Genomic DNA, 12,740 nt, shown 5'->3' on the forward strand with positions numbered 1-12,740 from the left:
TGTGGGGTTGCGTTGCACCATAATTAGCGTAAATAGTTCTTACATGCTCTCTTTACCTATCTCTGATAGACGCAAGTTGTAGCATGTCTCCATAGGTGCTAGTGCTTGCTATTGCAAAACCCCTTACCACCTTTAATACTTGATGAATAAATAGTGTAGGTCTCTGGTGGGTCTTGCGGGTACAACTGAGTACTCTCCTTGCTTAATTTAATCTTTCCATGGATTGTCACCAAACCAGCCGGCAGTGATTCAGGAAGCAGGTTTAATGATGGGTGATGTTAGCTAGTTATCGCACAAATAGCGGTCTAGGTAGGGATATGGATGCCTTTGCTTCCACTATGTTATGAGATTGATGTTGCTATGACTTTGCTATGCTTAATGCTTGAGACAAGGGCTCGAGTGCCGTAGATCTAGACCCTTTATGTTTTCATGAATATATTTCTGTTCTACTTATACCTGCAAGTTGTATGCACCTATTAATGTTTTGAACTAGAGACTCTATGGTGACAATAACTGGGATATCAAAGGGGATGACTTTACCTTAAGGATACATGTATTCATTGATTGTTAATGCTTTGATCCAGTTCTTTATTAAAAGGATCACCTTAATTACCCTTAATTTCCATTAGGATCCTGCTGAAATGGGAAGGTAGTACAAAAGATGTTATGCAAATTCTTATCGCAAGCACATACAACTACATACGAAGTACATGCCTACATATAATTGATGAATTGGGGCTAGTTTTTTCTCGTTGTATGTTATGAATATTGCATACAGGATCTTATCATGTAACAATCATTATCTACTTCCATGCCTACCCTTTACATCATTGTTACTCACATTACAATTACTTTTGCTGCAGTCTTGTACTTTACTGCAATACTGTTACTACTTCTGTTTCACTGCTACTGCTACCATATTACTTTTCTACTAATAAATTTTGCCAAGCAAGTTATGTGTCTAGGTGTGGTTGAATTTACAACTCAACTTCTAAGACTTACAATTTTCTTTAGCTCCCCTTGTGTCGAATCAAAAAATTTGGGTTGCAATACTTCCCTTGAAGATTGTTACAAGCCCCTACACTTGTGGGTCATCAAGACTATTTTCTAGCTCCATTGATGGGCAACATAACTCCATTTATCAAGTTCACTTGGCAGTTATTTGTTTGCTACAATTTATCATTACTAAAAATAAAATATCCCAAACCAAAAATCATTCCTTCCAAGACAAGGCAAGGTACAAACTTACCCAATAGCTCTACTATTGATTCACCTACTATTTTGAGTGAACTTGTGATACTAGAACCCCCATAATCACCATTACATTCACATACTTCACGCATTGTTATGTCACTTACAATAGAGTATGATTTTGCTTCTGATAATAATTATGATGATACTTTTTTTGACTGGTGACTGTAGGGAAAACCCCCACAACATTTAAATTTTATTCAAATGAAAAAGAATACAATGTACAAAGATTACAAGGGGTAATCATAAAAGAAAAGTAAAAGAAGGAATAACTAAGCATCTGAGAATACAAAACCTCATGGAGGTAGAAAGGAAATCCATTTTAGAAGCTCCTCCTTGTATCTAGCCTTGACTCTGTGTTGCATAAGTGTAATATCATGGATAAATGCACTTCTCCATTTATTGAAACTCTGCCTCTCATGCCTGAAAACTCTTGCATTCCTGATTATCCAAATGGTCCAGCAAGCAACAAAAACAACTTCAGTAAAGAAGGGCTTTGCAAAATCCAGTTTAGCTTCCATAACAATAGCAGACATGCCATCCCCAGGTGGCCATGTAACTTGCAGATAGTTCCATATGAAGGAAGTATGCCCTAGAGGCAATAATAACATTATTATTTATTTCCTTATTTCATGATAAATGTTTATTATTCATGCTAGAATTGTATTAACCGGAAACTTGATACATGTGTGAATACATAGAAAAACATAGTGCCACTAGTATGCCTCTACTTGACTAGCTCGTGAATCAAAGATGGTTAAGTTTCCTAGCCATAGACATGAGTTGTCATTTGATTAACGGGATCACATCATTAGGAGAATTATGTGATTGACTTGACCCATTCCGCTAGCTTAGCACTTGATCGTTTGGTATGTTGCTATTGCTTTCTTCATGACTTGTACATGTTCCTATGACTATGAGATTATGCAACTCCCGTTTACCGGAGGAACACATTGTGTGCTACCAAACATCACAACGTAACTGGGTGATTATAAAGGAGCACTACATGTGTCTCCAAAGGTACATGTTGAGTTGGCGTATTTCGATATTAGGATTTGTCACTCCGGTTGTCGGAGAGGTATCTCTGGGTCCTCTGGGTAATGCACATCACTATAAGCCTTGCAAGCAATGTAACTAATGAGTTAGTTACGGAATGATGCATTACATAACGAGTAAAGAGACTTGCCGGTAATGAGATTGAACTAGGTATTGAGATACCGACGATCGAATCTCGGGCAAGTAACATATGACAAAGGGAACAACGTATGTTGTTAGCGGTTTGACCGATAAAGATCTTCGTAGAATATGTGGGAGCCAATATGAGCATCCAGGTTCCGCTATTGGTTATTGACCGGAAACTTGTCTCGGTCATGTCTACATAGTTCTCGAACCCGTAGGGTCCGCACGCTTAAGGTTTCGATGACAGTTATATTATGAGTTTATGAGTTTTGATGTACTGAAGGTTGTTCGGAGTCCCGGATGTGATCATGGACATGACGAGGAGTCTCGAAATGGTCGAGACATAAAGATCAATATATTGGACGACTATATTTCGACACCGGAAAGGTTCTGGGTGAGATTGGGGCAATACCGGAGCTCCGGGAGGTTATCAGAGCCCCCCGAGAGGTATATGGACCTTATTGGGCCTTAGTGGAAAGGAGGGGAAAGGAGAAGGGAGGGCCCCCCCCAAGCCCAATCCGAATTGGGAGGGTGGTCGGGACTCCTTTCCTTCCTCCCTCCTTCCTGTTCCTTCCCTCTCCCTCTCCTAACAGGAAAGGGGGAGTCCTACACCCGGTTGGAGTTGGACTCCCCCCCTAGGGCGCGCCACCACCCTTGGCCGCCCCCCTCCTCCACTCCTTTATATACGGGGGAGGGGGCACCCCATAGAAACAACAATTGATCTCTTGATCTCTTAGCCGTGTGCGGTGCCCCCCTCCACCATAGTCCTCAACAGTGGTATCAGAGCCAGGTTTTATGCGTAGATGTTATATGCACGAGTAGAACACAAGTGAGTTGTGGGCGATACAAGTCATACTACTTACCAGCATGTCATACTTTGGTTCGGTGGTATTGTTGGATGAAGCGGCCCGGACCGAGATTACACGTACGCTTACGCGAGACTAGTTCTACCAACATGCTTTGCACATAGGTGGCTGGTGGGTGTCAGTTTCTCCAAATTTAGTTGAACCGAGTGTGGCTACGCCCAGTCCTTGAGAAGGTTAAAACAACACTAACTAGACGAACTATCTTTGTGGTTTTGATGCGTAGGTAAGAACGGTTCTTGCTCAGCCCGTAGCAGCCATGTAAAACTTGCAACAACAAAGTAGAGGATGTCTAACTTGTTTTTGCAGGGCATGTTGTGATGTGATATGGTCAAGACGTGATGCTATATTTTATTGTATGAGATGATCATGTTTTGTTAAATTTATCGGCAACTGGCATAAGCCTTATGGTTGTCTCTTTATTTGCATAAGATGCAAGTGCCATGTAATTGCTTTACTTTATCGCTATGCGATGGCAATAGTTGCAAAAGCAATAGCTGGTGAGACGACCATGTGACAAAACATTGATAAAGGATCAAGATGATGGAGATCATTGTGTCATGCCAGTGGCGATAGAGATCATGACAGTACTTTGGATATGGAGATCAAAGGCGCAAGATGATCATGGCCATATCATGTCACATATTTTGATTGCATGTGATGTTTATCTTTTATACATCTTATTTTGCTTAGTTCGGCGGTAGCTTTATAAGATGATCCCTTACTAAATTTCAAGGTATAAGTGTTCTCCCTGAGTATGCACCGTTGCGAAAGTTCTTCGTGCTGAGACACCACGTGATGATCGGGTGTGGTAGGCTCTACGTTCAAATACAATGGGTGCAAAACAGTTGCACACGCGGAATACTCAGGTTAAACTTGATGATCCTAGCATATATAGATATGGCCTCAGAACACTGAGACCGAAAGGTCGAGCGTGAATCATATAGTAGATATGATCAACATAGTGATGTTCACCATTGAAAACTACTCTATCTCATGTGATGATCGGACATGGTTTAGTTGATTTGGATCACATGATCACTTAGATGATTAGAGGGATGTCTATCTAAGTGGGAGTTCTTAAGTAATATGGTTAATTGAACTTAAATTTATCATGAACTTAGTCCTGGTAGTATTTTGCAAATTATGTTGTAGATCATTAGCTCGCGTTGTTGCTTTCATATGTTTATTTTGATATGTTCCTAGAGAAAACTGTGTTGAAAGATGTTAGTAGCAATGATGCGGATTGGACCCATGATCTGAGGATTGTCCTCATTGCCGCACAGAAGAATTATGTACTTGATGCACCGCTAGGTGATGGACCTCTTGCAGGAGCAGATGCAGATGTTATGAACGTTTGGCTAGCTCAATATGATGACTACTTGATAGTTTAGTGCAGCATGCTTAACGGCTTAAAATCGGGACTTCAAAGACGTTTTGAACGTCATGGGCCATATGAGATGTTCCAGGAGTTGAAGTTAATATTTCAAGCAAATACCCGAGTTGAGAGATATGAAGTCTCGAACAAGTTCTATAGCTAAAAGATGGAGGAGAATTGCTCAACTAGTGAGCATGTGCTCAGATTGTCTGGGTACTACAATCACTTGAATCATGTGGGAGTTAATCTTCCAGATAATATAGTGATTGACAGAGTTCTCTAGTCACCATCGCAAAGTTACTAGAACTTCATGATGAACTATAGTATGCAAAGGATGACGAAAACGATTCCCGAGCTCTTCGTGATGTTGAAATAAACGAAGGTAGAAATCAAGAAAGAGCATCAAGTGTTGATGATTGACAAGACCACTAGTTTCAAGAAAAGGGCAAAGGGATAGAAAGGGAACTTCATGTAGAATGGCAAGCAAGTTGTCACTTCCGCGAAGAAGCCCAAAGCTGGACCAAAGCGTGAAACTGAGTACTTACACTGCAAAGGAAATGGTCACTGGAAACGGAAATGCCCTAAATATTTGGTGGATAAGAAGGATGGCAAAGTGAACAAGGGTATATTTGATATATAGGTTATTAATGTGCGCCTTACTAGTGTTTATAGTAGCCCCTGAGTATTTGATACTTGTTCGGTTGCTAAGATTAGTAACTCGGAACAGGAGTTACATAATAAACATAGACTAGTTGAGGGGAAGTGACGATGAGTGTTGGAAGTAGTTCCAAGATTGATATGATCATCATCACACACTCCCTATACTTTCGGGATTAGTGTTAAACCTAAATAAATGTTATTTGGCGTTTGCGTTGAGCATGAATATGATTTGATCATGTTTATTTCAATACGGTTATTCATTTAAAGTCAGAGGATAATTTTTGTTCTGTTTACATGAATAAAACCTTCAATGGTCATACACCCAATGAAAATAGTTTGTTGGATCTCGATCGTAGTGATACACATATTCATAATATTGATACCAAAAGATGCAAAGTTAATAATGATAGTGCAACTTATTTGTGGCACTGCCGTTTGGATCATATCAGTGTAAAGCGCATGAAGAAACTCCATAAAGACGGACTTTTGGAATCATTTGGTTATGAATCATTTGATGCTTGCAAGCCGCGCCTTTTGGGTAAGATGACTAAAACTCCGTTCTCCGGAACAATGGAACGAGCTACTGACTTGTTGGAAATAATACATACCGATGTATGCAGTCCAATGAGTGTTGATGCTCGTGGCAGGTATCATTATTTTGTGTCCTTCACAGATGATTTGAGCAGATATGAGTATATCTACTTGATGAAACATAAGTCTGAAATAGTTGAAAGGTTCAAAGAATTTCAGAGTGAAGTGGAAAATCATCGTAATAAGAAAATAAAGTTTCTGCAATCTGATCATGGAGATGAATATTTGAGTTATGAGTCTGGCCTTCAGTTAAAATAATGTGGAATAGTTTCACAAACTCATGCCACCTGGAACACCCCAGCATAACGGTGTGTCCGAACGTCATAACCGCACTTTATTTGATATGGTGTAATCAATGATGTCTCTTACCAATTTACCAATATTGTTTTGGGGTTATGCATTAGAGATAGCTACATTCACTTTAAATAGGGCGCCATCAAAATCCGTTGAGACGACACCTTATGAACTGTGGTTTGGCAAGAAACCAAAGTTGCCATTTCTTAAAGTTTGGGGCTGCGATGCTTATGTGAAAAAGTTTCAACCTGGTAAGCTCGAACCCAAATCGGAGAAGTGCGTCTTCATAGGATACCCAAAAGAAACTGTTGGGTACACCTTCTATCATAGATCCGAAGGCAAAATATTCGTTGCTAAAATGGATCCTTTCTAGAGAAGGAGTTTCTCTCGAAAGAAGTGAGTGAGAGGAAAGTAGAGCTTGATAAGGTAAATGTACCTTCTCCCGAATTGGAAAGTAGTTCATCATAGAAATTAGTTCCAGTGATTCCTACACCAATTAGTGAGGAAGCTAATGATGATGATCATGAAACTTCAGAGTAAGTTACTACAGAATCTCGTAGGTCTTCCAGAGTACGGTCCGCACCAGAGTGTTATGGTAATCCTGTTCTGGAAGTCATGTTACTAGACCATGATAAACCTACGAACTATGAGGAAGCGATGATGAGCCCAGATTCTGCGAAATGGCTGGAGGCCATGAAATCTGAGATAGGATCCATGTATGAGAACAAAGTGTGGACTTTGGTGGACTTGCCCGATCGGAAAGCCATATAAAATAAATGGATCTTCAAGAGGAAGACGGACGTTGATAGTAGTGTTACTATCTATAAAGCTCGACTTTTCGCAAAAAGGTTCTCGACAAGTTCAAGGTGTTGACTACAATGGGATTTTCTCAACTGTAGCGATGCTTAAGTCTGTCCGAATCATGTTAGCAATTGCCACATTTTATGAAATCTGGCAAATGGATGTCAAAATTGCATTCCTTAATGGTTTTCTTAAAGAAGAGTTGTATATGATGCAACCAGAAGGTTTTGTCAATCCTAAAGGTGCTAACAAAATGTGCAAGCTCCAACGATCCATTTATGGACTGGTGCAAGCATCTCGGAGTTGGAATATACGCTTTGATGAGTTGATCAAAGCATATGGTTTTATACAGACTTTTGGAGAAGCCCGTATTTACAAGAAAGTGAGTGGGAGCTTTGTAACATTTCTAAAACTATATGTAGATGACATATTGTTAATTGGAAATGATATAGAAATTCTGGATAGCATAAAAGGATACTTGAATAAGAGTTTTCCAAAGAAAGACCTCGATGAATCTGCTTACACATTGAGCATCAAGATCTATAGAGATAGATCAAGACGCTTGATAAGATTTTTCAATGAGTACATACCTTGATAAGATTTTGAAGTAGTTCAAAAATGGAACAGTCAAAGAAGGAGTTCTTGCCTGTGTTGCAAGGTGTGAAGTTGAGTAAGACTCAAAACCCGACCATGGCAGAAAATAGAAAGAGAATGAAAAAATTATTCCCTATGCCTCAGTCATAGTTTCTATAAAGTATGCTATGCTGTGTACCAGACCTATTGTATACCTTGCTCTGAGTTTGGCAAGGGAGTACAATTTTGATCTAAGAGTAGATCACTGGACAGCGGTCAAGAATATCCTTAGTGAGGACTAAGGAAATATTTCTTGATTATGGAGGTGATAAAAGAGCTCATTGTAAAGAGTTACATCGATGCAAGCTTTTACACCGATCCAGATGACTCTAAGTCTCAATCTGGATACATATTGAAAGTGGGAGCAATTAGCTATAGTAGCTCCGTGCAGAGCATTGTAGACATAGAATATTTGCAAAATACATACGGCTCTGAATGTGACAGACCCGTTGACTAAACTTCTCTCACGAGCAAAACATGATCATACCTTAGTACTCTTTGGGTGTTAATCACATAGCGATGTGAACTAGATTATTGACTCTAGTAAACCCTTTGGGTGTTGGTCACATGACGATGTGAACTATGGGTGTTAATCATATACAGATATGAGTATTGGTGTTAAATCACATGGTGATGTGAACTAGATTATTGACTCTAGTGCAAGTGGGAGACTGAAGGAAATATGCCCTAGAGGCAATAATAAAGTTATTATTTATTTCCTTATTTCATGATAAATGTTTATTATTCATGCTAGAATTGTATTAACCGGAAACTTGATACATGTGTGAATACATAGACAAACATAGTGTCACTAGTATGCCTCTACATGACTAGCTCGTGAAGCAAAGATGGTTAAGTTTCCTAGCCATAGACATGAGTTGTCATTTGATTAATGGGATCCCATCATTAGGAGAATGATGTGATTGACTTGACCCATTCCGTTAGCTTAGCACTTGATCATTTAGTATGTTTCTATTGCTTTCTTCATGACTTATACATGTTCCTATGACTACGAGATTATGCAACTCCCGTTTACCGGAGGAACACTTTGTGTGCTACCAAACGTCACAACGTAACTGGGTGATTATAAAGGAGCTCTACAGGTGTCTCCAAAGGTACATGTTGAGTTGGCGTATTTCAAGATTAGGATTTGTCACTCCGATTGTCGGAGAGGTATCTCTCGGCCCTCTCGGTAATGCACATCACTATAAGCCTTGCAAGCAATGTAACTAATGAGTTAGTTACAGAATGATGCATTACATAACGAGTAAAGAGACTTACCAGTAACGAGATTGAACTAGGTATTGAGATACCGATGATCAAATCTCGGGCAAGTAACATACCGATGACAAAGGGAACAACGTATGTTGTTATGCGGTTTGACCGATAAAGATCTTCGTAGAATATGTAGGAGCCAATATGAGCATCCAGGTTCCGCTATTGGTTATTGACCGGAAACGTGTCTCGGTCATGTCTACATAGTTCTCGAACCCGTAGGGTCCACATGCTTAAGGTTTTGATGACAGTTATATTATGAGTTTATGAGTTTTGATGTACCGAAGGTTGTTCGGAGTCCCGGATGTGATCACGAACATGACAAGGAGTCTCAAAATGGTCGAGACATAAAGATCGATATATTGGACGACTATATTTGGACATCGGAAAGGATCCGGGTGAGATTGGGACAATACCGAGCTCCGAGAGGTTATCGGAACCCCCCGGGAGGTATATGGGCCTTATTGGGCCTTAGTGGAAAGGAGGGGAAAGGAGAAGGGAGGGCCCTCCAAGCCCAATCCGAATTGGGAGGGTGGTCGGGACTCCTTTCCTTCATCCCTCCTTCCTCTTCCTTCCCTCTCCCTCTCCTAATAGGAAAGGGGGGAGTCCTACTCCCGGTGGGAGTTGGACTCCCCCCTAGGGCGCGCCACCCCCCTTGGCCGGCCCCCTCCTCCACTCCTTTATATGCGGGGGAGGGGGCACCCCATAGACACAACAATTGATCTCTTGATCTCTTAGCCGTGTCCGGTGCCCCCCTCCACCATAGTCCTCCTCGATAATATTGTAGCGGTGCTTAGGCGAAGCCCTGCGACGGTAGAACATCAAGATCGTCACCACGCCATCGTTATTGACGGAACTCTCCCTCGACACTCGGCTAGATCGGAGTTCGAGGGACGTCATTGAGCTGAACGTGTGCTAGAATTCGGAGGTGCCGTAGTTTCGGTGCTTGATCGGTCAGGCCGTGAAGACATACGACTACATCAACCGCGTTGTTCTAACGCTCCCGCTCTCGGTCTACGAGGGTACGTGGACAGCACTCTCCCCTCTCGTTGCTATGCATCACCATGATCCTGCGTGTGCGTAGGAATTTTTTTGAAATTACTACGTTCCCCAACAACATATTCTCACACAAGTTGCATTCAAAGAACAGGTGGTTCCTGGTCTCACGAGTCCTCAAGGGACAAAGAAGGAAATTAACTCCATCATCTAGATGCCAATGCCTTCTTTCCACCATATTTTTGGTGTTGATCCTGTCCATGATTAACATCCAGGCAAACACTTTGATTTTCATTGTGAAGGAGGATTTCCATATCCACAGAAGGAGAGGGTTACAAGACATGTTAGAATGCATGAAAGAGTAAAACAGCTTGGGCTTAAATGCATTACGTGTTCCCTGCCAGAACCAAATGTCCTTTGCCTCCACTTCTCTATTACAAGAGACCATAAGATCTGGCACAGTCATAAATTCCTGATATGCCTGTGCACATAGAGGCAAATGAAACATATTAATCATATCCTATGGAAGGCTTCAAAGACTGTAATCCATGGATCTTTCACATAAGAAAAAAGCCTAGGGAACCTAGATTGCAAAGGTGCAACTGAATCCCCAGTCTTCCATTTGTCAGACCAAAACAAAGCAGAATGTCCAGAATTGATTTGAACCCAAGTTGTGTTCCTATAGTGATCCAACAACTTACAAATATCCTTCCACCAAAAAGAACCACAAATATTAGTCCCCTGAGGTACAGAAGAATGATAGTATGTGTCCCAAATAAGAGAGACCCATGGTAGATCCACCCTGTTTAAGAATTTGTGCAAATGTTTGAGCAAAAGAGCCATGTTCTGTACACCCAAGTTCAGAATTACCAAACCACCTTTATATTTTGGCCTACAAATGAGTTCCCAAGCTGCCAGGAATGGTGATGGCTTATCCCTATGCTTTCTCCATAAGCACTGCCTCTGAATTCTCTCCAGTTGCTTTAAGATTCCTGCAGGAGCAAGCAAGCTACCAACATAAGAGATGGGCATGGAAGACAGAGCAGAATTCAGGCACTGAAGTCTTTCCCCTTGATTCAGAAAGGAAGAACTAGCTGTCATCCTTCTCTCCATACAGTCAACAAGTGGCATAAAATCCACCATTTTAGGCCTGGTAGTGCCAACAGGTAGACCAAGATAAGTGAAACGCATTTTACCCACTTGACAACCAAAAGCAGTAGCTAAACCAATGATAGAATCCTCATCAACATTTATGGGCACTATCTGTGTCAAAACCGGCGGATCTCGGGTAGGGGGTCCCGAACTGTGCGTCTAGGCGGATGGTAACAGGAGACAAGGGACACGATGTTTTTACCCAGGTTCGGGCCCTCTCGATGGAGGTAAAACCCTACTCCTGCTTGATTGGTATTGATGATATGGGTAGTACAAGAGTAGATCTACCACGAGATCAGAGAGGCTAAACCCTAGAAGCTAGCCTATGGTATGATTGTTGTTCATCCTACGGACTAAAACCCTCCGGTTTATATAGGCACCGAAGAGGGTTAGGGTTACACAGAGTCTGTTACAATGGTAGGAGATCTACATATCCGTATCGCCAAGCTTGCCTTCCACGCCAAGGAAAGTCCCATCCGGACACGTGATGGAGTCTTCAATCTTGTATCTTCATAGTCTAGGAGTCCGGCCAAAGGCTATAGTCCGGCCATCCGGACACCCCCTAATCCGGGACTCCCTCAGTAGCCCCTAAACCAGGCTTCAATGACGACGAGTCCGGCGCGCATATTGTCTTCGGCATTGCAAGGCGGGTTCCTCCTCCAAATACTTCATAGAAGATTTTGAACACAAGGATAGTGTCCGGCTCTACAAAATAAGCTCCACATACCACCGTAGAGAGAGTAATATTTACACAACTTCAATCTGCTGACGTATTCCGTGGCGTGCCATCACACCATGGGCAAGCCTTTATTCGAATCATTTTTACTGTCCCTCCTCAGCGCGTTTGGCGATGAGGTTTCCTTGGCACGTCTTGTCAAAGCAGAGATCGTGTCCCCTTATTCCGGGATTCTCATCAATACGGGCGTGGGTAACCCAACCGCGCCATTGATTATGGCGCTTGGGAGATAAGCGAGTTTTACCAGGCTGGTGGGGACGCATAGCTTCGTCCGTCCATATAAGGGGATAGGGATCCACCTTTTTACCTACGCCTTCTTCCTCCTTTGCTTATCCATTTCCGTGCACTCGAGCTCCAGCGCCCAGGTCCGCACATCTCGCCTCAACCTTCCCCAGCCATGTCTGGAGCGGGAGGCAAGTGGATGGCCTCCTCCGTCATGGAGGGGCACATCAAGAGGCTGTGGAAGGTCGGATACTTGTCCACGGACATCGCGCATCGGCTCCCCGACAAGGGGCATCTCATCCCCACCCCCGGGCCCCATGAGAGGGTGGGTTCCTCACCCACTTCCTCCGCGGACTAGGTTTTCCACTTCACCCATTTGTCCGGGGGCTCATGTTCTACTATGGCTTGGATTTGCATGATCTGGCCCCAAATTTCATCCTCAACATCTCGGCGTTCATCGTCGTGTGCGAGGCCTTCCTCTGCATCCAGCCTCACTTCGGCTTATGGCTGAAGACCTTCAATGTCAAGCCAAAGGTTGTGGGCGGCCGCCAAGCGGAGTGCGGAGGTGCCATGGTGGGCAAGATGCCCAACGTCCTATGGCTCAAGGGCTCCTTCGTGGAGACCATAAAGGGGTGGCAATCGGGGTGGTTCTACATCACTGAGCCGCGTGACCCTAAATGGGTAGCGGCCCCCGAATTCCGATCTGGCT

The sequence above is a fragment of the Triticum dicoccoides genome, chromosome 7B (assembly GCF_002162155.2).
Source record: "Triticum dicoccoides isolate Atlit2015 ecotype Zavitan chromosome 7B, WEW_v2.0, whole genome shotgun sequence".
Classification (NCBI taxonomy): Eukaryota; Viridiplantae; Streptophyta; class Magnoliopsida; order Poales; family Poaceae; genus Triticum; species Triticum dicoccoides.